This window comes from Carassius gibelio, chromosome B5, assembly GCF_023724105.1.
Source record: "Carassius gibelio isolate Cgi1373 ecotype wild population from Czech Republic chromosome B5, carGib1.2-hapl.c, whole genome shotgun sequence".
Taxonomy (NCBI): Eukaryota; Metazoa; Chordata; class Actinopteri; order Cypriniformes; family Cyprinidae; genus Carassius; species Carassius gibelio.
In genome coordinates this window covers 6,397,667-6,423,939 of record NC_068400.1, presented here as the reverse complement: position 1 = coordinate 6,423,939, position 26,273 = coordinate 6,397,667, and the positions used below count along the sequence as shown (strand labels likewise).

At 37.2% G+C, this 26,273-nt stretch overlaps 3 long non-coding RNA genes across 5 annotated transcripts in view; 2 read left to right on the top strand and 1 right to left on the bottom strand.

Annotated features, from left to right (window-relative positions):
• LOC127957739 (uncharacterized) overlaps nucleotides 1-26,273 on the top strand; it is a 180,308-nt gene that overhangs the window by 20,878 nt on the left and 133,157 nt on the right. The window lies entirely within an intron of this gene.
• LOC127957741 (uncharacterized) overlaps nucleotides 1-26,273 on the bottom strand; it is a 65,158-nt gene that overhangs the window by 22,683 nt on the left and 16,202 nt on the right. The gene's annotated exons all lie outside the window — the stretch shown is intronic.
• On the top strand, nucleotides 1,591-24,805 carry LOC127957743 (uncharacterized). Of its 2 annotated transcripts, none has more exons than XR_008153842.1 (3): nucleotides 1,591-1,711; nucleotides 12,383-13,826; nucleotides 24,680-24,805. It is a non-coding gene; the product is annotated as an uncharacterized LOC127957743 (long non-coding RNA). The 2 variants fall into 2 exon arrangements; XR_008153843.1 differs by lacking the exon at nucleotides 24,680-24,805 and adding an exon at nucleotides 19,280-19,405.

Genomic DNA, 26,273 nt, shown 5'->3' with positions numbered 1-26,273 from the left:
AATCACAGGAAAAAAGAATTTTCATTTTGTGGCTTACGGTTCAAGAGTTATTAGCATCAAGTTTTTGAAAGTTTAGACAATTGGTGGCGCTAGAGAGTTTGAGTTAGAGACTTCAAATTTGCTACGGTTAATGTTCAGACAGTCCTCTATTAGTGTGCCAAATTATACAACTTTCCCGCAATCGGTTCTATGGGCTACCATAGACTTGGGGTGGAAGAAGAAGAATAATAATAAATATAGCTGCAAGCAGCAATCACGGGGCCAAGCATTCCAGCGGCAACATCAGGAGCTAAGCAGACCAAATGCAACAATGAATAATGAAATTAATAATTGCATGATTGTAATTGAAATGGCTGAAAATCGTTAATAAAAGTTCCACAGCGAGGAGCTAAGCATGGCATGGAGCATCAGACCAAATGCAACGAGTAAGAAAAGCAATTATTGGAAGAGTGTAATTGAAACAGCCAGTAAAACTCCAGTAAAATGATGCATTATCATTTTTGGAAAATAGGTGGCGCTGTAATCAAATCGCTTTGTTGTGTTCTGTGGGAGGTGACAATGTTGTGGGCAATTTCTTTCAAAATACTTACAGACCTTTAGGGCAATGAGTCGAACATGCCCACCGAGTTTCGTTCCGATCGACTTCCATTAACCTTGTCAAATAGGTGCTTAAAGTTGTTTGGCCAATGGCGGCCATGTTTTTTAAGATAAGTGAAATTCCTCATAGAGCACTTGTGCCACATTGGGCCATATCAATTTTCAAGTTGATTGGATCAACGGTTGCTTAGTTATAGCCATTTGATTTTTTTTGATCCTGTAGCGCCACCAAGTGGCAGATATGGAAAAAAAATAATAATTTGACTAAAGTTTTTGTTCATGCATATGAGTTCTGAGTTTGGTGAAGATATCTCATTTTGTTCCCGAGTTATAGCCTTTTTCGTAAAATTGGTCCACGAATTTGAATGTTTTGGGTCACCTGGTTTTTTGTTCAGTCTTGATCAAACCACTGCAATAATATTCTCTGGACTCTCTAGATCAATAATTTTCAAAAATATGTTGCATTTTGTCCTTTGGTTAGCTATAAGAGGTCATTTAGGAAAGGGCCGTGGCCACATGTAACCTAAAGCCTATAAAACTGAAACAAAAACTCAAAACTTTATGAAACTTGGTTATAACATGTGAAAGATGACCCACCAAGCATGCAAAGTTTCATTAAGATCAGAAAATAGCTGTTGCTATAACAGTTAAAATGGCCTAAAAAACAAAAGATTTCTGTTGTGAATAGCATTAAACTGCAAAAAAAAGGAGTAATATAATCACACATGCATTAGATCTGTATTTTTTCTAAACAATCATGCAAAATTTAACAGAGATTAGGTAAAAAAGAACACTGTAATATTTATAAAGCTTCAAAACCCAGTGTTGAATAAAAAATTGCAATTATAACCACTAGATGTCACCGGAAGACCACTAATGAGCTCACTAAAGACTAAAACATTACAGTTTATGGGCTTGTTGAGGGATTCATCTAGAAAAAATGTATATTACTATTATTTAATATTACTGTTCAAGCATTTCAGATCACATTGAGTCAAAGTTTACCAATTTATTCATACAGATATATCTAATGTTTATAATTATGCCAGATTATGATTGCAATGAAACCTGGAAAAAGACATAGAAGCCCATAAAAACAGAAGACTTGCAATAGGTTTTATCACCCATCATTTATTTTAATTATCTATATATATATAACAAAATGTGTGCATCTGTGTGTGGGTTTAAGCATGCTTATTGAGTATTAATATACTAGTTTAAACATTTCATGTTTGTGTGTGTCTGTAATTCTGTTCTATTCTTTTACTGTCAGCCATATCTAGGTTATTTAAAATCAGTGCAGTACTATTATCTAGACTGTGAAATTATACATAAATTGCGTATGCTTCTTTGGAATGAAATTAAGACAACATATAAAAGTTATAAAGGTTAAAGAGACAGTGTTGTATGATAAATTGCATTTACGACCACTAGATGTCACTGGAAGACCACTAATGGGCTTTGCAGAGATATAGCCTCAGACTCATTTTGTGAAGATGCCTGACATCTGAAGCAGCGCTGTACAAAAACGGTTTCGTCTATTGACACGAAATCCATAACTTTTTGTCACCACGGTCTGAAGATGATCTGATTCAATTTTGGTGAAAATCAGACAAACGGTTGAGGATGAGTTTAAAAAAAAAGGTTTTCAACATGAATCAAAATGGCGGACAGGAAGTTTTGCTTAATATGACATAATTGGTATGTATGTTGTCGGCATGTCCCAAGGAACATTTTGAGACATGTTTCATGATAATAGGCTAATGCAATCAAAAGTTATTAGCATTATTGGAAATGTAATAATTAGCGGTTATTGATTGGTTTATTACTCTTGACCAATAGGTGGCGCTGTGACCAAAATGATGTGGCGTGGTCAATGTGATGTGACAATGTCACATATTAAGTTTTGTGTAAATATCTCCAACCTTTGCAGAGATACAGCCTCAGATGCAGTTTGGCATCTTTCCAGCAAATTCGTTGGTACGCTAATTGAAAACGGTTACGTGTATCGACACAAATTCCATAACTTTTTGCCAGCATGGTCTGAAGATGATCCTAATCAAATTTGGTGAAAATCTGAGCAACGGTTTAGGAGGAGTTCGAAAAAGTAGGTTTTCAACATGAATCAAAATGGCGGACTGGAAATTTTGCCAAAATTGACAAATGGGGTATCGGTGTTCTCGGCATGACCCAAGGAATCTATCAACATCAGCTTTGTTACAATAGGCTAATGTATGCAAAAGTTATTAGCATTTTTCGAAAAAATCGTTATAACTATTGACCACAAGGTGGCGCTGCCCCCAATTTTTTTGTGTACATTCAGGGCATGGAGCCGGACATTTTTGTAATTATTTGCGAAACGATACGGAACTTCATTCTTAAGATACAGCAATTTACAACTAAATCCAAAATGGCCGACGCCCAAAATGGCCGAATTGGGAAAATTCGGTATCATTCGACTCGGAATGATGCACTGAATCTAAAGACACCACTTTTGTGATTTTTGGCAAAACCGTTCAGAAGTTATGAGCAAAAACATGCATTTTTCATATCTCCTGACCACTAGGGGGCACAGCGCCGAAACACTGCAGGTAGTCCCAGGGAATGGTTGTTATAAGACCCACCAAGATTGGTCTCAATAGGCCAAACCGTTGCGGAGATATAGCCTCACGTTCACGTTTGCGTGCTTTTTGAAGAATTCGTTCATGAGCTATTCGGAAACGGTTTGAGAAATCAACTTGAATTCCATAACTTTTTGTCAGCATGGTCTGAAGATTATCTGATTCAATTTTCGTGACAATCGGTGCAACGGCCTAGGACGAGTTCGAAAAAGTAGGTTTTACGAACAATTGACGATAGCGAAAAAACTAAGCCTTGCGATTTTTGAATTTCGGTGTCCATTCGACTCGGCATGAGCCAAGGAATCACAGGAAAAAAGAATTTTCATTTTGTGGCTTACGGTTCAAGAGTTATTAGCATCAAGTTTTTGAAAGTTTAGACAATTGGTGGCGCTAGAGAGTTTGAGTTAGAGACTTCAAATTTGCTACGGTTAATGTTCAGACAGTCCTCTATTAGTGTGCCAAATTATACAACTTTCCCGCAATCGGTTCTATGGGCTACCATAGACTTGGGGTGGAAGAAGAAGAATAATAATAATAACGCCAACAAACACAATAGGTGCCTTCGCACCTTCGGTGCTTGGCCCCTAAATATAGCTGCAAGCAGCAATTACGGGGCCAAGCACTCCAACGGCAAATGTAGGAGCTAAGCATGGCATGAAGCATCACACCAAATACATTAATGAGCAATAACAGTAATTTTGGAATTATTGTTATTGAAATGGCAAAAAAAAAAATCATAATACCACCTCTAGTAGCATGATTACTTGGCTTATAAAGTTTGACCAATAGGTGGCACTGTTATGAAATCAATTTGGTGTACTCTGTTTGATTTTTCAATGACACACACAAAGTTTGGTGTTAATATGCCACAGCATTCCAGAGATGCAGCCTCAAGTGTCATTTTGTCATTGTGTTTCAACTTCGTCGCTTTGGTATGCGAAAACAGTTTTGTCTATCGACACAAAATCCATAACTTTGTGTCAACATAGTCTGAAGATCATCTGATTCGAATTTGGTGAAAATTGGACATACGGTTCATGAGGAGTTCGAAAAAGTAGGTTTTCCACATAAATCAAAATGGTGGACCGGAACTTCAGTAAACACTGGCATATTTGGTATCTATGTTATCGGCATAAGCCAGGGAATATTTTGAGCCCAGTTTCGTTGCAATAGGCTAATGGACTAAAAAGTTATTAGCATTTTAAAAAGTGTAATTACTCATGGTTAATGAATGGTTTATTACTCTTGACCAATAGGTGGCGCTGTTACCAAATTTATGTGGCATGGTCAGTGTGAGGTGGCGATGACACATACAAAGTTTGGTGCAAATATGTCAAAGTGTTGCAGAGATACAGCCTCAAATGCATTTTGGCACCCTTCCAGCAAATTCGTTGATACGCTAAATGAGAACCGTTACGTATATCGACACAAAATCCATAACTTTTTGCCAGCATGGTCTGAAGATGATTCACGTCAAATTTGGTGAAAATTGGGCTAACGGTCTAGGAGGAGTTCGAAAAAGTAGGTTTTCAACATTAAGCAAAATGGCGGACAGGAAGTAAGGCCAATTTTCACATTATTGGTATCAATACTCTCGGCATGACCCACAGAATATAGCGAGACCATTTTAATTTTAATAGACTAATTAATTCAAAAGTTATTAGCGTTTATGTGATATTTCATTATAACTATTGGCCACAAGGTGGCGCTGCCACCAAACTTTTTGAGTACCTTCAGGGCATGGAGCCGAATATTTTTGTAATTATTTGTGAAACGATACGATGCTGCGTTCAAAAAATACAGCATTTTGAAACATAATTCAAAATGGCCGACGCCTAAAATGGCCGACACAGGAAAATTGGATATCATTCGACTCGACATGACTCACTGAATCTAAAAAGACCAGTTGTGTGATTTTTGGCCAAACCATTCAGTAGTTATAAGCCAAAATATGCATTTTTCATATCTCCTGACCACTAGGTGGCGCTGTGTCGAAACACAGCAGGTAGTCTCAGTTCATGCTTGTTATAACAAACGCCAAGTTTGGTCTCAATATGACAAACCGTTGCCGGGATATAGCCTCACGTGCATGTTTGCGTGCTTTTCGTCAAATTTGTTTACGTGTCATTCGACAACAGTTGGACGAATCAACTTGAATTCCATAACTTTTTGCCAGCATGGTCTGAAGATGATCTGAGCCAATCTTCGTGGCAATCGGACTAACCGTCTAGGACGAGTTCGAAAAAGTAGGTTTTTCGAATAATTGAAAATAGCGAAAAAACTAAACCTTGCGATTTTTGAATTTTAGGGTTCATTCGACTTGGCCTGAGCCAAGGATTCAGAGGAAAAAAGAATTTCCATTTTCTGGCTTACGGTTCAAAAGTTATTAGCATACAAACATTGAAAGTTTGGACAAGTGGTGGCGCTAGAGAGTAGGAGTTAGAGGCTTCAAATTTGCTATAGTTAATGTTGGGACTGTCCTCTATCAGTGTGCCAAATTATACAACTTTCCCGCAAACGGTTCTATGGGCTGCCATAGACTTGCGGCGGAAGAAGAAGAAGAAGAAGAAGAAGAATAAATATAGCTGCAAGCAGCAATCACGGGGCCAAGCATTCCAGCGGCAACATCAGGAGCTAAGCATATGTAGCATCAGACCAAATGCAACAATGAATAATGAAATTAATAATTGCATGATTGTAATTGAAATGGCTGAAAATCGTTAATAAAAGTTCCACAGCGAGGAGCTAAGCATGGCATGGAGCATCAGACCAAATGCAACGAGTAAGAAAAGCAATTATTGGAAGAGTGTAATAGAAACAGCCAGTAAAACTCCAGTAAAATGATGCATTATCATTTTTGGAAAATAGGTGGCGCTGTAATCAAATCGCTTTGTTGTGTTCTGTGGGAGGTGACAATGTTGTGGGCAATTTCTTTCAAAATACTTACAGACCTTTAGGGCAATGAGTCGAACATGCCCACCGAGTTTCGTTCCGATCGACTTCCATTAACCTTGTCAAATAGGTGCTTAAAGTTGTTTGGCCAATGGCGGCCATGTTTTTTAAGATAAGTGAAATTCCTCATAGAGCACTTGTGCCACATTGGGCCACATCAATTTTCAAGTTGATTGGATCAACGGTTGCTTAGTTATAGCCATTTGATTTTTTTTCATCCTGTAGCGCCACCAAGTGGCAGATATGGAAAAAAAATAATAATTTGACTAAAGTTTTTGTTCATGCATATGAGTTCTGAGTTTGGTGAAGATATCTCATTTTGTTCCCGAGTTATAGCCTTTTTCGTAAAATTGGTCCACGAATTTGAATGTTTTGGGTCACCTGGTTTTTTGTTCAGTCTTGATCAAACCACTGCAATAATATTCTCTGGACTCTCTAGATCAATAATTTTCAAAAATATGTTGCATTTTGTCCTTTGGTTAGCTATAAGAGGTCATTTAGGAAAGGGCCGTGGCCACATGTAACCTAAAGCCTATAAAACTGAAACAAAAACTCAAAACTTTATGAAACTTGGTTATAACATGTGAAAGATGACCCACCAAGCATGCAAAGTTTCATTAAGATCAGAAAATAGCTGGTGCTATAACAGTTAAAATGGCCTAAAAAACAAAAGATTTCTGTTGTGAATGGCATTAAACTGCAAAAAAAAAAGGGGTAATATAATCACACATGCATTAGATCTGTATTTTTTCTAAACAATCATGCAAAATTTAACAGAGATTAGGTAAAAAAGAACACTGTAATATTTATAAAGCTTCAAAACCCAAGTGTTGAATAAAAAATTGCAATTATAACCACTAGATGTCACCGGAAGACCACTAATGAGCTCACTAAAGACTAAAACATTACAGTTTATGGGCTTGTTGAGGGATTCATCTACAAAAAATGTATATTACTATTATTTAATATTACTGTTCAAGCATTTCAGATCACATTGAGTCAAAGTTTACCAATTTATTCATACAGATATATCTAATGTTTATAATTATGCCAGATTATGATTGCAATGAAACCTGAAAAATGACACAGAAGCCCATAAAAACAGAAGACTTGCAATAGGTTTTATCACCCATCATTTATTTTAATTATCTATATATATAACAAAATGTGTGCATCTGTGTGTGGGTTTAAGCATGCTTATTGAGTATTAATATAGTAGTTTAAACATTTCATGTTTGTGTGTGTCTGTAATTCTGTTTTATTCTTTTACTTTCAGCCATATCTAGGTTATTTAAAATCAGTGCAGTACTATTATCTAGACTGTGAAATTATACATAAATTGCGTATGCTTCTTTGGAATGAAATTAAGACAACATATAACAGTTATAAAGGTTAAAGAGACAGTGTTGTATGATAAATTGCATTTACGACCACTAGATGCCACTGGAAGACCACTAATGGGCTCACTAAAGACTAAAACATTACAGTTCATTGTCTCGATGATTGATTCATCTAGAAAAATATATATTACTATTATTTAATATTACTGTTCAAGCATTTAAGATCACATTGAGTGAAAGTTCAACAATTTATTCATACATGTATATCAAATGTTTACTATTATGTCAGAATATGAATGCAATGAAACCTGACATAGAAATGTAAGAAAAGAAGTCTTTCTGTGAGTTGTGTGTCACCTATAATTTATTTCAAATATCTACATACAACAAAATGTGTGGGCATGTACTTCTCTCTGTGTGTGTGTGTGTGTGTGTGTGTGTGTGTGTGTGTAATCATGCTTATTGATTATTCATATAATAGTTGAACCATTTCATTTCTGTGTGTGAGTGTCTGTGAGCCTATTCTCCATGTTAGACAATGGCACACACAAGTTTGGCTTAATTACAACAAAGCTTTGCAGAGATATAGCCTCAGACTCATTTTGTGAAGATGCCTGACATCTGAAGCAGCGCTGTACAAAAACGGTTTCGTCTATTGACACGAAATCCATAACTTTTTGTCAGCACGGTCTGAAGATGATCTGATTCAATTTTGGTGAAAATCAGACAAACGGTTGAGGATGAGTTTAAAAAAAAAGGTTTTCAACATGAATCAAAATGGCGGACAGGAAGTTTTGCTTAATATGACATAATTGGTATGTATGTTGTCGGCATGTCCCAAGGAACATTTTGAGACATGTTTCATGATAATAGGCTAATGCAATCAAAAGTTATTAGCATTATTGGAAATGTAATAATTAGCGGTTATTGATTGGTTTATTACTCTTGACCAATAGGTGGCGCTGTGACCAAAATGATGTGGCGTGGTCAATGTGATGTGACAATGTCACATATTAAGTTTTGTGTAAATATCTCCAACCTTTGCAGAGATACAGCCTCAGATGCAGTTTGGCATCTTTCCAGCAAATTCGTTGGTACGCTAATTGAAAACGGTTACGTGTATCGACACAAATTCCATAACTTTTTGCCAGCATGGTCTGAAGATGATCCAAATCAAATTTGGTGAAAATCTGAGCAATGGTCTAGGAGGAGTTCGAAAAAGTAGGTTTTCAACATGAATCAAAATGGCGGTCAGGAAATTTTGCCAAAATTGACAAATGGGGTATCGGTGTTCTCGGCATGACCCAAGGAATCTATCAACATCAGCTTTGTTACAATAGGCTAATGTATGCAAAAGTTATTAGCATTTTTCAAAAAAATCGTTATAACTATTTACCACAAGGTGGCGCTGCCCCCAATTTTTTTGTGTACATTCAGGGCATGGAGCCGGACATTTTTGTAATTATTTGCGAAACGATACGGAACTTCATTCTTAAGATACAGCAATTTACAACTAAATCCAAAATGGCCGACGCCCAAAATGGCCGAATTGGGAAAATTTGGTATCATTCGACTCGGAATGATGCACTGAATCTAAAGACACCACTTTTGTGATTTTTGGCAAAACCGTTCAGAAGTTGTGAGCAAAAACATGCATTTTTCATATCTCCTGACCACTAGGGGGCACAGCGCCGAAACACTGCAGGTAGTCCCAGGGAATGGTTGTTATAAGACCCACCAAGATTGGTCTCAATAGGCCAAACCGTTGCGGAGATATAGCCTCACGTTCACGTTTGCGTGCTTTTCGAAGAATTCGTTCATGAGCTATTCGGAAACGGTTTGAGAAATCAACTTGAATTCCATAAGTTTTTGCCAGCATGGTCTCAAGATTATCTGATTCAATTTTCGTGACAATCGGTGCAACGGCCTAGGACGAGTTTGAAAAAGTAGGTTTTACGAACAATTGACGATAGCGAAAAAACTAAGCCTTGCGATTTTTGAATTTCGGTGTCCATTCGACTCGGCATGAGCCAAGGAATCACAGGAAAAAAGAATTTTCATTTTGTGGCTTACGGTTCAAGAGTTATTAGCATCAAGTTTTTGAAAGTTTAGACAATTGGTGGCGCTAGAGAGTTTGAGTTAGAGACTTCAAATTTGCTACGGTTAATGTTCAGACAGTCCTCTATTAGTGTGCCAAATTATATAACTTTCCCGCAATCGGTTCTATGGGCTACCTTAGACTTGGGGTGGAAGAAGAAGAATAATAATAATAATAATAACGCCAACAAACACAATAGGTGCCTTCGCACCTTCGGTGCTTGGCCCCTAAATATAGCTGCAAGCAGCAATCACGGGGCCAAGCATTCCAGCGGCAACATCAGGAGCTAAGCATATGTAGCATCAGACCAAATGCAACAATGAATAATGAAATTAATAATTGCATGATTGTAATTGAAATGGCTGAAATCGTTAATAAAAGTTCCACAGCGAGGAGCTAAGCATGGCATGGAGCATCAGACCAAATGCAACGAGTAAGAAAAGCAATTATTGGAAGAGTGTAATTGAAACAGCCAGTAAAACTCCAGTAAAATGATGCATTATCATTTTGAAAAAATAGTTGGCGCTGTAATCAAATCGCTTTGTTGTGTTCTGTGGGAGGTGACAATGTTGTGGGCAATTTCTTTCAAAATACTTACAGACCTTTAGGGCAATGAGTCGAACATGCCCACCGAGTTTCGTTCCGATCGACTTCCATTAACCTTGTCAAATAGGTGCTTAAAGTTGTTTGGCCAATGGCGGCCATGTTTTTTAAGATAAGTGAAATTCCTCATAGAGCACTTGCAGTGTTGGGTGTAACGCGTTACAAAGTAACGCGTTACTGTAATAATATTACTTTTTTCAGTAACTAGTAGTGTAAGGCATTACTCGTCTGAAAATGGTAATATTATTACAGTTTTCCCAAGCTAGTTACTTGCGTTACATTTGCCAGTAGCACCTTCATCACACACACAAGGCACACAACACAGAGAACAGAAGGGAAGGGAAGGAGGGCGTGAATGGAACAGTGATTGGTCTGGGTTTGGCACGAGGTATCATTTACCATCACTGATTGGTCGACAGCCGGCAGCAGAGCGGCACGCTCAGACAGATGGATGGAAGCGTCAACAACGGCAAGCTCTTTTTCAGAGGAAGGTTCCCAGCAACAGAAAGCTAGTTTCGACGGGTGGAGATTCAGTAATTATTTTGTAGGAGTGCTCCGATCACGATCGGCCGCTCGTTAATGCGCATCTCAGTAAAGCCGGTTCTCTAAAGCGGTTTATTCCATCAGGTGCGTGAACCATATGTTCATACAACCGTGCCAATAAACGCTGAAAATGAACGTGGATTTGCGCATCTTCTCAGTTAATAACGGCTCTGTGTAGTAACAGCTGCTCTATGTGAAATCACGCACCTGATGGAATTAACCGCTGATTAGAGAACAGGTGTACTGACGAGCAGTAATATAAGTGAGTTGTGTAAACAGTGATTTATGTGACTTCAATTATTTCTTATTAAACTGAAATCGAAAAGTAAAAAGTATTTTTTGGAAAAACCACATCCTGGTGTTAGTCTTCATATGCTGCTGAATAGTGTTAACACGGATATAGAAAAATAAGGAGTGCAAGAGATTGATTCCTAATGTCAGTTTATTTTTAATTAATACTACAGTAGTTCGGTTCCCTTTACATCTTTAACTACCCGTTAATTTATCAATTGAATGGGTGACCTATCCTCATTAATAGAGCAAACATTTGCCCCCCCCTGAGAGAATTGGCACTGATAAAGACCCTAAAGAACACTCCTCCTATGTTCTCCCTCCATCTGATGCATCTCAGGCAATTATAGAGTAATTAAGAAAAAAAGATGTAACTAGTAATATAACTAGTAATATAACTAGTTACTTTCTCCAGGGAGTAATAAAGTAAAGTAAGGCATTACTATTTTTGAGAGTAATATGTAATATGTAATATATTACTTTTTTGAGTAACTAGCCCCAACACTGAGCACTTGTGCCACATTGGGCCATATCAATTTTCAAGTTGATTGGATCAACGGTTGCTTAGTTATAGCCATTTGATTTTTTTTCATCCTGTAGCGCCACTAAGTGGCAGATATGGAAAAAAAAAAATAATTTGACTAAAGTTTTTGTTCATGCATATGAGTTCTGAGTTTGGTGAAGATATCTCATTTTGTTCCCGAGTTATAGCCTTTTTCATAAAATTGGTCCACGAATTTGAATGTTTTGGGTCACCTGGTTTTTTGTTCAGTCTTGATCAAACCACTGCAGTAATATTCTCAGGACTCTCTAGATCAATAACTTTGAAAAAATATGTTGTATTTTGTCCTTTGGTTAGATATCATTTAAACAGGCCTAAAAAACAAAAGATTTCTGTTGTGAATGGCATTAAACTGCAAAAAAAAAGGGGGTAATATAATCACACATGCATTAGATCTGTATTTTTTCTAAACAATCATGCAAAATTTAACAGAGATTAGGTAAAAAAGAACACTGTAATATTTATAAAGCTTCAAAACCCAGTGTTGAATAAAAAATTGCAATTATAACCACTAGATGTCACCGGAAGACCACTAATGAGCTCACTAAAGACTAAAACATTACAGTTTATGGGCTTGTTGAGGGATTCATCTAGAAAAAATGTATATTACTATTATTTAATATTACTGTTCAAGCATTTCAGATCACATTGAGTCAAAGTTTACCAATTTTTTCATACAGATATATCTAATGTTTATAATTATGCCAGATTATGATTGCAATGAAACCTGAAAAATAGAACATAGAAGCCCATAAAAACAGAAGACTTGCAATAGGTTTTATCACCCATCATTTATTTTAATTATCTATATATATAACAAAATGTGTGCATCTGTGTGTGGGTTTAAGCATGCTTATTGAGTATTAATATAGTAGTTTAAACATTTCATGTTTGTGTGTGTCTGTAATTCTGTTCTATTCTTTTACTGTCAGCCATATCTAGGTTATTTAAAATCAGTGCAGTACTATTATCCAGACTGTGAAATTATACATAAATTGCGTATGCTTCTTTGGAATGAAATTAAGACAACATATAACAGTTATAAAGGTTAAAGAGACAGTGTTGTATGATAAATTGCATTTACGACCACTAGATGTCACTGGAAGACCACTAATGGGCTCACTAAAGACTAAAACATTACAGTTCATTGTCTCGATGATTGATTCATCTAGAAAAATATATATTACTATTATTTAATATTACTGTTCAAGCATTTAAGATCACATTGAGTGAAAGTTCAACAATTTATTCATACATGTATATCAAATGTTTACTATTATGTCAGAATATGAATGCAATGAAACCTGACATAGAAATGTAAGAAAAGAAGTCTTTCTGTGAGTTGTGTGTCACCTATAATTTATTTCAAATATCTACATACAACAAAATGTGTGGGCATGTACTTCTCTCTGTGTGTGTGTGTGTGTGTGTGTGTGTGTGTGTGTAATCATGCTTATTGATTATTCATATAATAGTTGAACCATTTCATTTCTGTGTGTGAGTGTCTGTGAGCCTATTCTCCATGTTAGACAATGGCACACACAAGTTTGGCTTAATTACAACAAAGCTTTGCAGAGATATAGCCTCAGGCTCATTTTGTTAAGATGCCTGACATCTGAAGCAGCGCTGTACAAAAACGGTTTCGTCTATTGACACGAAATCCATAACTTTTTGTCAGCACGGTCTGAAGATGATCTGATTCAATTTTGGTGAAAATCAGACAAACGGTTGAGGATGAGTTTAAAAAAAAAGTTTTTCAACATGAATCAAAATGGCGGACAGGAAGTTTTGCTTAATATGACATAATTGGTATGTATGTTGTCGGCATGTCCCAAGGAACATTTTGAGACATGTTTCATGATAATAGGCTAATGCAATCAAAAGTTATTAGCATTATTTGAAATGTAATAATTAGCGGTTATTGATTGGTTTATTACTCTTGACCAATAGGTGGCGCTGTGACCAAAATGATGTGGCGTGGTCAATGTGATGTGACAATGTCACATATTAAGTTTTGTGTAAATATCTCCAACCTTTGCAGAGATACAGCCTCAGATGCAGTTTGGCATCTTTCCAGCAAATTCGTTGGTACGCTAATTGAAAACGGTTACGTGTATCGACACAAATTCCATAACTTTTTGCCAGCATGGTCTGAAGATGATCCAAATCAAATTTGGTGAAAATCTGAGCAACGGTCTAGGAGGAGTTTGAAAAAGTAGGTTTTCAACATGAATCAAAATGGCGGACAGGAAATTTTGCCAAAATTGACAAATTGGGTATCGGTGTTCTCGGCATGACCCAAGGAATCTATCAACATCAGCTTTGTTACAATAGGCTAATGTATGCAAAAGTTATTAGCATTTTTCGAAAAATCGTTATAACTATTGACCACAAGGTGGCGCTGCCCCCAATTTTTTTGTGTACATTCAGGGCATGGAGCCGGACATTTTTGTAATTATTTGCGAAACGATACGGAACTTCATTCTTAAGATACAGCAATTTACAACTAAATTCAAAATGGCCGACGCCCAAAACGGCCGAATTGGGAAAATTCGGTATCATTCGACTCGGAATGATGCACTGAATCTAAAGACACCACTTTTGTGATTTTTGGCAAAACCGTTCAGAAGTTATGAGCAAAAACATGCATTTTTCATATCTCCTGACCACTAGGGGGCACAGCGCCGAAACACTGCAGGTAGTCCCAGGGAATGGTTGTTATAAGACCCACCAAGATTGGTCTCAATAGGCCAAACCGTTGCGGAGATATAGCCTCACGTTCACGTTTGCGTGCTTTTCGAAGAATTCGTTCATGAGCTATTCGGAAACAGTTTGAGAAATCAACTTGAATTCCATAACTTTTTGCCAGCATGGTCTGAAGATTATCTGATTCAATTTTCGTGACAATCGGTGCAACGGCCTAGGACGAGTTCGAAAAAGTAGGTTTTACGAACAATTGACGATAGCGAAAAAACTAAACCTTGCGATTTTTGAATTTCGGTGTCCATTCGACTCGGCATGAGCCAAGGAATCACAGGAAAAAATAATTTTCATTTTGTGGCTTACGGTTCAAGAGTTATTAGCATCAAGTTTTTGAAAGTTTAGACAATTGGTGGCGCTAGACAGTTTGAGTTAGAGACTTCAAATTTGCTACGGTTAATGTTCAGACAGTCCTCTATTAGTGTGCCAAATTATACAACTTTCCCGCAATCGGTTCTATGGGCTACCATAGACTTGGGGTGGAAGAAGAAGAGGAAGAATAATAACGCCAACAAACACAATAGGTGCCTTCGCACCTTCGGTGCTTGGCCCCTAAATATAGCTGCAAGCAGCAATTACGGGGCCAAGCACTCCAACGGCAAATGTAGGAGCTAAGCATGGCATGAAGCATCACACCAAATACATTAATGAGCAATTACAGTAATTTTGGAATTATTGTAATTGAAATGGAAAAAAAAAAATCATAATACCACCTCTAGTAGCATGATTACTTGGCTTATAAAGTTTGACCAATAGGTGGCACTGTTATGAAATCAATTTGGTGTACTCTGTTTGACTTTTCAATGACACACACAAAGTTTGGTGTTAATATGCCACAGCATTCCAGAGATGCAGCCTCAAGTGTCATTTTGTCATTGTGTTTCAACTTCGTCGCTTTGGTATGCGAAAACGGTTTTGTCTATCGACACAAAATCCATAACTTTGTGTCAACATAGTCTGAAGATCATCTGATTCGAATTTGGTGAAAATTGGACATACGGTTCATGAGGAGTTCGAAAAAGTAGGTTTTCCACATAAATCAAAATGGTGGACCGGAACTTCAGTAAACACTGGCATATTTGGTATCTATGTTATCGGCATAAGCCAGGGAATATTTTGAGCCCAGTTTCGTTGCAATAGGCTAATGGACTAAAAAGTTATTAGCATTTTAAAAAGTGTAATTACTCATGGTTAATGAATGGTTTATTACTCTTGACCAATAGGTGGCGCTGTTACCAAATTTATGTGGCATGGTCAGTGTGAGGTGGCGATGACACATACAAAGTTTGGTGCAAATATGTCAAAGTGTTGCAGAGATACAGCCTCAAATGCATTTTGGCACCCTTCCAGCAAATTCGTTGATGCGCTAAATGAGAACCGTTACGTATATCAACACAAAATCCATAACTTTTTGCCAGCATGGTCTGAAGATGATTCACGTCAAATTTGGTGAAAATTGGGCTAACGGTCTAGGAGGAGTTAAAAAAAGTAGGTTTTCAACATTAAGCAAAATGGCGGACAGGAAGTAAGGCCAATTTTCACATTATTGGTATCAATACTCTCGGCATGACCCACAGAATATAGCGAGACCATTTTAATTTTAATAGACTAATTTATTCAAAAGTTATTAGCGTTTATGTGATATTTCATTATAACTATTGGCCACAAGGTGGCGCTGCCACCAAACTTTTTGAGTACCTTCAGGGCATGGAGCCGAATATTTTTGTAATTATTTGCGAAACGATACGATGCTGCGTTCAAAAAATACAGCATTTTGAAACATAATTCAAAATGGCCGACGCCTAAAATGGCCGACACAGGAAAATTGGATATCATTCGACTCGACATGACTCACTGAATCTAAAGAGACCAGTTGTGTGATTTTTGGCCAAACCATTCAGTAGTTATAAGCCAAAATATGCATTTTTCATATCTCCTGACCACTAGGTGGCGCTGTGTCGAAACACAGCAGGTAGTCTCAGTTCATGCTTGTTATAACACACGCCAAGTTTGGTCTCAATATGACAAACCGTTGCCGGGATATAGCCTCACGTGCATGTTTGCGTGCTTTTCGTCAAATTTGTTTACGTGTCATTCGACAACAGTTGGACGAATCAACTTGAATTCCATAACTTTTTGCCAGCATGGTCTGAAGATGATCTGAGCCAATTTTCGTGGCTATCGGACTAACCGTCTAGGACAAGTTCGAAAAAGTAGGTTTTTCGAATAATTGAAAATAGCGAAAAAACTAAACCTTGCGATTTTTGAATTTTAGGGTTCATTCGACTTGGCCTGAGCCAAGGATTCAGAGGAAAAAATAATTTCCATTTTCTGGCTTACGGTTCAAAAGTTATTAGCATACAAACATTGAAAGTTTGGACAAGTGGTGGCGCTAGAGAGTAGGAGTTAGAGGCTTCAAATTTGCTATAGTTAATGTTGGGACTGTCCTCTATCAGTGTGCCAAATTATACAACTTTCCCGCAAACGGTTCTATGGGCTGCCATAGACTTGCGGCGGAAGAAGAAGAAGAATAATAATAAATATAGCTGCAAGCAGCAATCACGGGGCCAAGCATTCCAGCGGCAACATCAGGAGCTAAGCATATGTAGCATCAGACCAAATGCAACGAGTAAGAAAAGCAATTATTGGAAGAGTGTAATTGAAACAGCCAGTAAAACTCCAGTAAAATGATGCATTATCATTTTTGGAAAATAGGTGGCGCTGTAATCAAATCGCTTTGTTGTGTTCTGTGGGAGGTGACAATGTTGTGGGCAATTTCTTTCAAAGTACTTAAAGACCTTTAGGGCAATGAGTCGAACATGCCCACCGAGTTTCGTTCCGATCGACTTCCATTAACCTTGTCAAATAGGTGCTTAAAGTTGTTTGGCCAATGGCGGCCATGTTTTTTAAGATAAGTGAAATTCCTCATAGAGCACTTGTGCCACATTGGGCCATATCAATTTTCAAGATGATTGGATCAACGGTTGCTTAGTTATAGCCATTTGATTTTTTTTCATCCTGTAGCGCCACCAAGTGGCAGATATGGAAAAAAAAAATAATTTGACTAAAGTTTTTGTTCATGTATATGAGTTCTGAGTTTGGTGAAGAAATCTCATTTTGTTCCCGAGTTATAGCCTTTTTCGTAAAATTGGTCCACGAATTTGAATGTTTTGGGTCACCTGGTTTTTTGTTCAGTCTTGATCAAACCACTGCAATAATATTCTCTGGACTCTCTAGATCAATAATTTTCAAAAATATGTTGCATTTTGTCCTTTGGTTAGCTATAAGAGGTCATTTAGGAAAGGGCCGTGGCCACATGTAACCTAAAGCCTATAAAACTGAAACAAAAACTCAAAACTTTATGAAACTTGGTTATAACATGTGAAAGATGACCCACCAAGCATGCAAAGTTTCATTAAGATCAGAAAATAGCTGGTGCTATAACAGTTAAAATGGCCTAAAAAACTAAAGATTTCTGTTGTGAATGGCATTAAAGTGCAAAAAAAAAAAGGGGTAATATAATCACACATGCATTTGATCTGTATTTTTTCTAAACAATCATGCAAAATTTAACAGATATTAGGTAAAAAAGAACACTGTAATATTTATAAAGCTTCAAAACCCAGTGTTGAATAAAAAATTGCAATTATAACCACTAGATGTCACCGGAAGACCACTAATGAGCTCAGTAAAGACTAAAACATTACAGTTTATGGGCATGTTGAGGGATTCATCTAGAAAAAATGTATATTACTATTATTTAATATTACTGTTCAAGCATTTCAGATCACATTGAGTCAAAGTTTACCAATTTATTCATACAGATATATCTAATGTTTATAATTATGCCAGATTATGATTGCAATGAAACCTGAAAAATGACATAGAAGCCCATAAAAACAGAAGACTTGCAATAGGTTTTATCACCCATCATTTATTTTAATTATCTATGTATATAACAAAATGTGTGCATCTGTGTGTGGGTTTAAGCATGCTTATTGAGTATTAATATACTAGTTTAAACATTTCATGTTTGTGTGTGTCTGTAATTCTGTTCTATTCTTTTACTGTCAGCCATATCTAGGTTATTTAAAATCAGTGCAGTACTATTATCTAGACTGTGAAATTATACATAAATTGCGTATGCTTCTTTGGAATGAAATTAAGACAACATATAACAGTTATAAAGGTTAAAGAGACAGTGTTGTATGATAAATTGCATTTACGACCACTAGATGTCACTGGAAGACCACTAATGGGCTTTGCAGAGATATAGCCTCAGACTCATTTTGTGAAGATGCCTGACATCTGAAGCAGCGCTGTACAAAAACGGTTTCGTCTATTGACACGAAATCCATAACTTTTTGTCAGCACGGTCTGAAGATGATCTGATTCAATTTTGGTGAAAATCAGACAGACGGTTGAGGATGAGTTTAAAAAAAAAGGTTTTCAACATGAATCAAAATGGCGGACAGGAAGTTTTGCTTAATATGACATAATTGGTATGTATGTTGTCGGCATGTCCCAAGGAACATTTTGAGACATGTTTCATGATAATAGGCTAATGCAATCAAAAGTTATTAGCATTATTGGAAATGTAATAATTAGCGGTTTTTGATTGGTTTATTACTCTTGACCAATAGGTGGCGCTGTGACCAAAATGATGTGGCGTGGTCAATGTGATGTGACAATGTCACATATTAAGTTTTGTGTAAATATCTCCAACCTTTGCAGAGATACAGCCTCAGATGCAGTTTGGCATCTTTCCAGCAAATTCGTTGGTACGCTAATTGAAAACGGTTACGTGTATCGACACAAATTCCATAACTTTTTGCCAGCATGGTCTGAAGATGATCCAAATCAAATTTGGTGAAAATCTGAGCAACGGTCTAGGAGGAGTTCGAAAAAGTAGGTTTTCAACATGAATCAAAATGGCGGACAGGAAATTTTGCCAAAATTGACAAATGGGGTATCGGTGTTCTCGGCATGACCCAAGGAATCTATCAACATCAGCTTTGTTACAATAGGCTAATGTATGCAAAAGTTATTAGGATTTTTCGAAAAAATCGTTATAACTATTGACCACAAGGTGGCGCTGCCCCCAATTTTTTTGTGTACATTCAGGGCATGGAGCCGGACATTTTTGTAATTATTTGCGAATCGATACGGAACTTCATTCTTAAGATACAGCAATTTACAACTAAATCCAAAATGGCCGACGCCCAAAATGGCCGAATTGGGAAAATTCGGTATCATTCGACTCGGAATGATGCACTGAATCTAAAGACACCACTTTTGTGATTTTTGGCAAAACCGTTCAGAAGTTATGAGCAAAAACATGCATTTTTCATATCTCCTGACCACTAGGGGGCACAGCGCCGAAACACTGCAGGTAGTCCCAGGGAATGGTTGTTATAAGACCCACCAAGATTGGTCTCAATAGGCCAAACCGTTGCGGAGATATAGCCTCACGTTCACGTTTGCGTGCTTTTCGAAGAATTCGTTCATGAGCTATTCGGAAACGGTTTGAGAAATCAACTTGAATTCCATAACTTTTTGCCAGCATGGTCTGAAGATTATCTGATTCAATTTTCGTGACAATCGGTGCAACGGCCTAGGACGAGTTCGAAAAAGTAGGTTTTACGAACAATTGACGATAGCGAAAAAACTAAGCCTTGCGATTTTTGAATTTCGGTGTCCATTCGACTCGGCATGAGCCAAGGAATCAGAGGAAAAAAGAATTTTCATTTTGTGGCTTACGGTTCAAGAGTTATTAGCATCAAGTTTTTGAAAGTTTAGACAATTGGTGGCGCTAGAGAGTTTGAGTTAGAGACTTCAAATTTGCTACGGTTAATGTTCAGACAGTCCTCTATTAGTGTGCCAAATTGTACAACTTTCCCGCAATCGGTTCTATGGGCTACCATAGACTTGGGGTGGAAGAAGAAGAATAATAATAATAAATATAGCTGCAAGCAGCAATTACGGGGCCAAGCACTCCAACGGCAAATGTAGTAGCTAAGCATCGCATAAAGCATCACACCAAATACATTAATGAGCAATAACAGCAATTTTGGAATTATTGTATTTGAAATGGCAAAAAAAAAAAACATCAATACCACCTCTAGTAGCATGATTACTTGGTTTATCAAGCTTGACCAATAGGTGACACTGTTATAAAATCAATTTGGTGTACTCTGTGTGTCTTTTCAATGACACACACAAAGTTTGGTGTCAATATGCCAAAGCATTCCAGGGATACAGCCTCAAGTGTCATTTTCTCATTGTGCCTCAAATTCGTCGATGTGGTATGCGAAAACGGTTTTGTCTATCGACTCAAAATCCATAACTTTGAATCAGTATAGCCTGAAGATCATTTGATTCGAATTTGGTGAAAATCGGACATACGGTTGATCAGGAGTTCGAAAAAGTATGTTTTCAACATAAATCAAAATGGCGGACCGGAAGTTCAGCTTACCGTGCTATATTTGGTATCTATGTTATCGGCATAAGCCAGGGAATATTTTGAGCCCAGTTTCCTTCAAATAGGCTAATGCATTAAAAAGTTATTAGCATTTTAAAAAGTGTAATTACTCATGGTTAATGAATGGTTTATTACTCTTGACCAATAGGTGGCGCTGTTACCAAATTTATGTGGCATGGTCAGTGTGAGGTGGCGATGACACATACAAAGTTTGGTGCAAATATGTCAAAGTGTTGCAGAGATACAGCCTCAAATGCATTTTGGCACCCTTCCAGCAAATTCGTTGATGCGCTAAATGAGAACCGTTACGTATATCGACACAAAATCCATAACTTTTTGCCAGCATGGTCTGAAGATGATGCACGTCAAATTTGGTGAAAATTGGGCTAACGGTCTAGGAGGAGTTCGAAAAAGTAGGTTTTCAACATTAAGCAAAATGGCGGACAGGAAGTAAGGCCAATTTTCACATTATTGGTATCAATACTCTCGGCATGACCCACAGAATATAGCGAGACCATTTTAATTTTAATAGACTAATTTATTCAAAAGTTATTAGCATTTATGTGATATTTCATTATAACTATTGGCCACAAGGTGGCGCTGCCACCAAACTTTTTGAGTACCTTCAGGGCATGGAGCCGAATATTTTTGTAATTATTTGCGAAACGATACGATGCTGCGTTCAAAAAATACAGCATTTTAAATCATAATTCAAAATGGCCGACGCCTAAAATGGCCGACACAGGAAAATTGGATATCATTTGACTCGACATGACTCACTGAATCTAAAGAGACCAGTTGTGTGATTTTTGGCCAAACCATTCAGTAGTTATAAGCCAAAATATGCATTTTTCATATCTCCTGACCACTAGGTGGCGCTGTGTCGAAACACTGCAGGTAGTCTCAGTTCATGCTTGTTATAACACAAGCCAAGTTTGGTCTCAATATGACAAACCGTTGCCGGGATATAGCCTCACGTGCATGTTTGCGTGCTTTTCGTCAAATTTGTTTACGTGTCATTCGACAACAGTTGGACGAATCAACTTGAATTCCATAAGTTTTTGCCAGCATGGTCTGAAGATGATCTGAGCCAATTTTCGTGGCAATCGGACTAACCGTCTAGGACGAGTTCGAAAAAGTAGGTTTTTCGAATAATTGAAAATAGCGAAAAAACTAAACCTTGCGATTTTTGAATTTTGGGGTCCATTCGACTTGGCATGAGCCAAGGATTCAGAGGAAAAAAGAATTTCCATTTTCTGGCTTACGGTTCAAAAGTTATTAGCATACAAACATTGAAAGTTTGGACAAGTGGTGGCGCTAGAGAGTAGGAGATAGAGACTTCAAATTTGCTATAGTTAATGTTGGGACTGTCCTCTATCAGTGTGCCAAATTATACAACTTTCCCGCAAACGGTTCTATGGGCTGCCATAGACTTGCGGCGGAAGAAGAAGAATAATAAATATAGCTGCAAGCAGCAATCACGGGGCCAAGCATTCCAGCGGCAACATCAGGAGCTAAGCATATGTAGCATCAGACCAAATGCAACGAGTAAGAAAAGCAATTATTGGAAGAGTGTAATTGAAACAGCCAGTAAAACTCCAGTAAAATGATGCATTATCATTTTTGGAAAATAGGTGGCGCTGTAATCAAATCGCTTTGTTGTGTTCTGTGGGAGGTGACAATGTTGTGGGCAATTTCTTTCAAAGTACTTAAAGACCTTTAGGGCAATGAGTCGAACATGCCCACCGAGTTTCGTTCCGATCGACTTCCATTAACCTTGTCAAATAGGTGCTTAAAGTTGTTTGGCCAATGGCGGCCATGTTTTTTAAGATAAGTGAAATTCCTCATAGAGCACTTGTGCCACATTGGGCCATATCAATTTTCAAGATGATTGGATCAACGGTTGCTTAGTTATAGCCATTTGATTTTTTTTCATCCTGTAGCGCCACCAAGTGGCAGATATGGAAAAAAAAAATAATTTGACTAAAGTTTTTGTTCATGTATATGAGTTCTGAGTTTGGTGAAGAAATCTCATTTTGTTCCCGAGTTATAGCCTTTTTCGTAAAATTGGTCCACGAATTTGAATGTTTTGGGTCACCTGGTTTTTTGTTCAGTCTTGATCAAACCACTGCAATAATATTCTCTGGACTCTCTAGATCAATAATTTTCAAAAATATGTTGCATTTTGTCCTTTGGTTAGCTATAAGAGGTCATTTAGGAAAGGGCCGTGGCCACATGTAACCTAAAGCCTATAAAACTGAAACAAAAACTCAAAACTTTATGAAACTTGGTTATAACATGTGAAAGATGACCCACCAAGCATGCAAAGTTTCATTAAGATCAGAAAATAGCTGGTGCTATAACAGTTAAAATGGCCTAAAAAACTAAAGATTTCTGTTGTGAATGGCATTAAAGTGCAAAAAAAAAAAGGGGTAATATAATCACACATGCATTTGATCTGTATTTTTTCTAAACAATCATGCAAAATTTAACAGATATTAGGTAAAAAAGAACACTGTAATATTTATAAAGCTTCAAAACCCAGTGTTGAATAAAAAATTGCAATTATAACCACTAGATGTCACCGGAAGACCACTAATGAGCTCAGTAAAGACTAAAACATTACAGTTTATGGGCATGTTGAGGGATTCATCTAGAAAAAATGTATATTACTATTATTTAATATTACTGTTCAAGCATTTCAGATCACATTGAGTCAAAGTTTACCAATTTATTCATACAGATATATCTAATGTTTATAATTATGCCAGATTATGATTGCAATGAAACCTGAAAAATGACATAGAAGCCCATAAAAACAGAAGACTTGCAATAGGTTTTATCACCCATCATTTATTTTAATTATCTATGTATATAACAAAATGTGTGCATCTGTGTGTGGGTTTAAGCATGCTTATTGAGTATTAATATACTAGTTTAAACATTTCATGTTTGTGTGTGTCTGTAATTCTGTTCTATTCTTTTACTGTCAGCCATATCTAGGTTATTTAAAATCAGTGCAGTACTATTATCTAGACTGTGAAATTATACATAAATTGCGTATGCTTCTTTGGAATGAAATTAAGACAACATATAACAGTTATAAAGGTTAAAGAGACAGTGTTGTATGATAAATTGCATTTACGACCACTAGATGTCACTGGAAGACCACTAATGGGCTTTGCAGAGATATAGCCTCAGACTCATTTTGTGAAGATGCCTGACATCTGAAGCAGCGCTGTACAAAAACGGTTTCGTCTATTGACACGAAATCCATAACTTTTTGTCAGCACGGTCTGAAGATGATCTGATTCAATTTTGGTGAAAATCAGACAGACGGTTGAGGATGAGTTTAAAAAAAAAGGTTTTCAACATGAATCAAAATGGCGGACAGGAAGTTTTGCTTAATATGACATAATTGGTATGTATGTTGTCGGCATGTCCCAAGGAACATTTTGAGACATGTTTCATGATAATAGGCTAATGCAATCAAAAGTTATTAGCATTATTGGAAATGTAATAATTAGCGGTTTTTGATTGGTTTATTACTCTTGACCAATAGGTGGCGCTGTGACCAAAATGATGTGGCGTGGTCAATGTGATGTGACAATGTCACATATTAAGTTTTGTGTAAATATCTCCAACCTTTGCAGAGATACAGCCTCAGATGCAGTTTGGCATCTTTCCAGCAAATTCGTTGGTACGCTAATTGAAAACGGTTACGTGTATCGACACAAATTCCATAACTTTTTGCCAGCATGGTCTGAAGATGATCCAAATCAAATTTGGTGAAAATCTGAGCAACGGTCTAGGAGGAGTTCGAAAAAGTAGGTTTTCAACATGAATCAAAATGGCGGACAGGAAATTTTGCCAAAATTGACAAATGGGGTATCGGTGTTCTCGGCATGACCCAAGGAATCTATCAACATCAGCTTTGTTACAATAGGCTAATGTATGCAAAAGTTATTAGGATTTTTCGAAAAAATCGTTATAACTATTGACCACAAGGTGGCGCTGCCCCCAATTTTTTTGTGTACATTCAGGGCATGGAGCCGGACATTTTTGTAATTATTTGCGAATCGATACGGAACTTCATTCTTAAGATACAGCAATTTACAACTAAATCCAAAATGGCCGACGCCCAAAATGGCCGAATTGGGAAAATTCGGTATCATTCGACTCGGAATGATGCACTGAATCTAAAGACACCACTTTTGTGATTTTTGGCAAAACCGTTCAGAAGTTATGAGCAAAAACATGCATTTTTCATATCTCCTGACCACTAGGGGGCACAGCGCCGAAACACTGCAGGTAGTCCCAGGGAATGGTTGTTATAAGACCCACCAAGATTGGTCTCAATAGGCCAAACCGTTGCGGAGATATAGCCTCACGTTCACGTTTGCGTGCTTTTCGAAGAATTCGTTCATGAGCTATTCGGAAACGGTTTGAGAAATCAACTTGAATTCCATAACTTTTTGCCAGCATGGTCTGAAGATTATCTGATTCAATTTTCGTGACAATCGGTGCAACGGCCTAGGACGAGTTCGAAAAAGTAGGTTTTACGAACAATTGACGATAGCGAAAAAACTAAGCCTTGCGATTTTTGAATTTCGGTGTCCATTCGACTCGGCATGAGCCAAGGAATCAGAGGAAAAAAGAATTTTCATTTTGTGGCTTACGGTTCAAGAGTTATTAGCATCAAGTTTTTGAAAGTTTAGACAATTGGTGGCGCTAGAGAGTTTGAGTTAGAGACTTCAAATTTGCTACGGTTAATGTTCAGACAGTCCTCTATTAGTGTGCCAAATTGTACAACTTTCCCGCAATCGGTTCTATGGGCTACCATAGACTTGGGGTGGAAGAAGAAGAATAATAATAATAAATATAGCTGCAAGCAGCAATTACGGGGCCAAGCACTCCAACGGCAAATGTAGTAGCTAAGCATCGCATAAAGCATCACACCAAATACATTAATGAGCAATAACAGCAATTTTGGAATTATTGTATTTGAAATGGCAAAAAAAAAAAACATCAATACCACCTCTAGTAGCATGATTACTTGGTTTATCAAGCTTGACCAATAGGTGACACTGTTATAAAATCAATTTGGTGTACTCTGTGTGACTTTTCAATGACACACACAAAGTTTGGTGTCAATATGCCAAAGCATTCCAGGGATACAGCCTCAAGTGTCATTTTCTCATTGTGCCTCAAATTCGTCGATGTGGTATGCGAAAACGGTTTTGTCTATCGACTCAAAATCCATAACTTTGAATCAGTATAGCCTGAAGATCATTTGATTCGAATTTGGTGAAAATCGGACATACGGTTGATCAGGAGTTCGAAAAAGTATGTTTTCAACATAAATCAAAATGGCGGACCGGAAGTTCAGCTTACCGTGATATATTTGGTATCTATGTTATCGGCA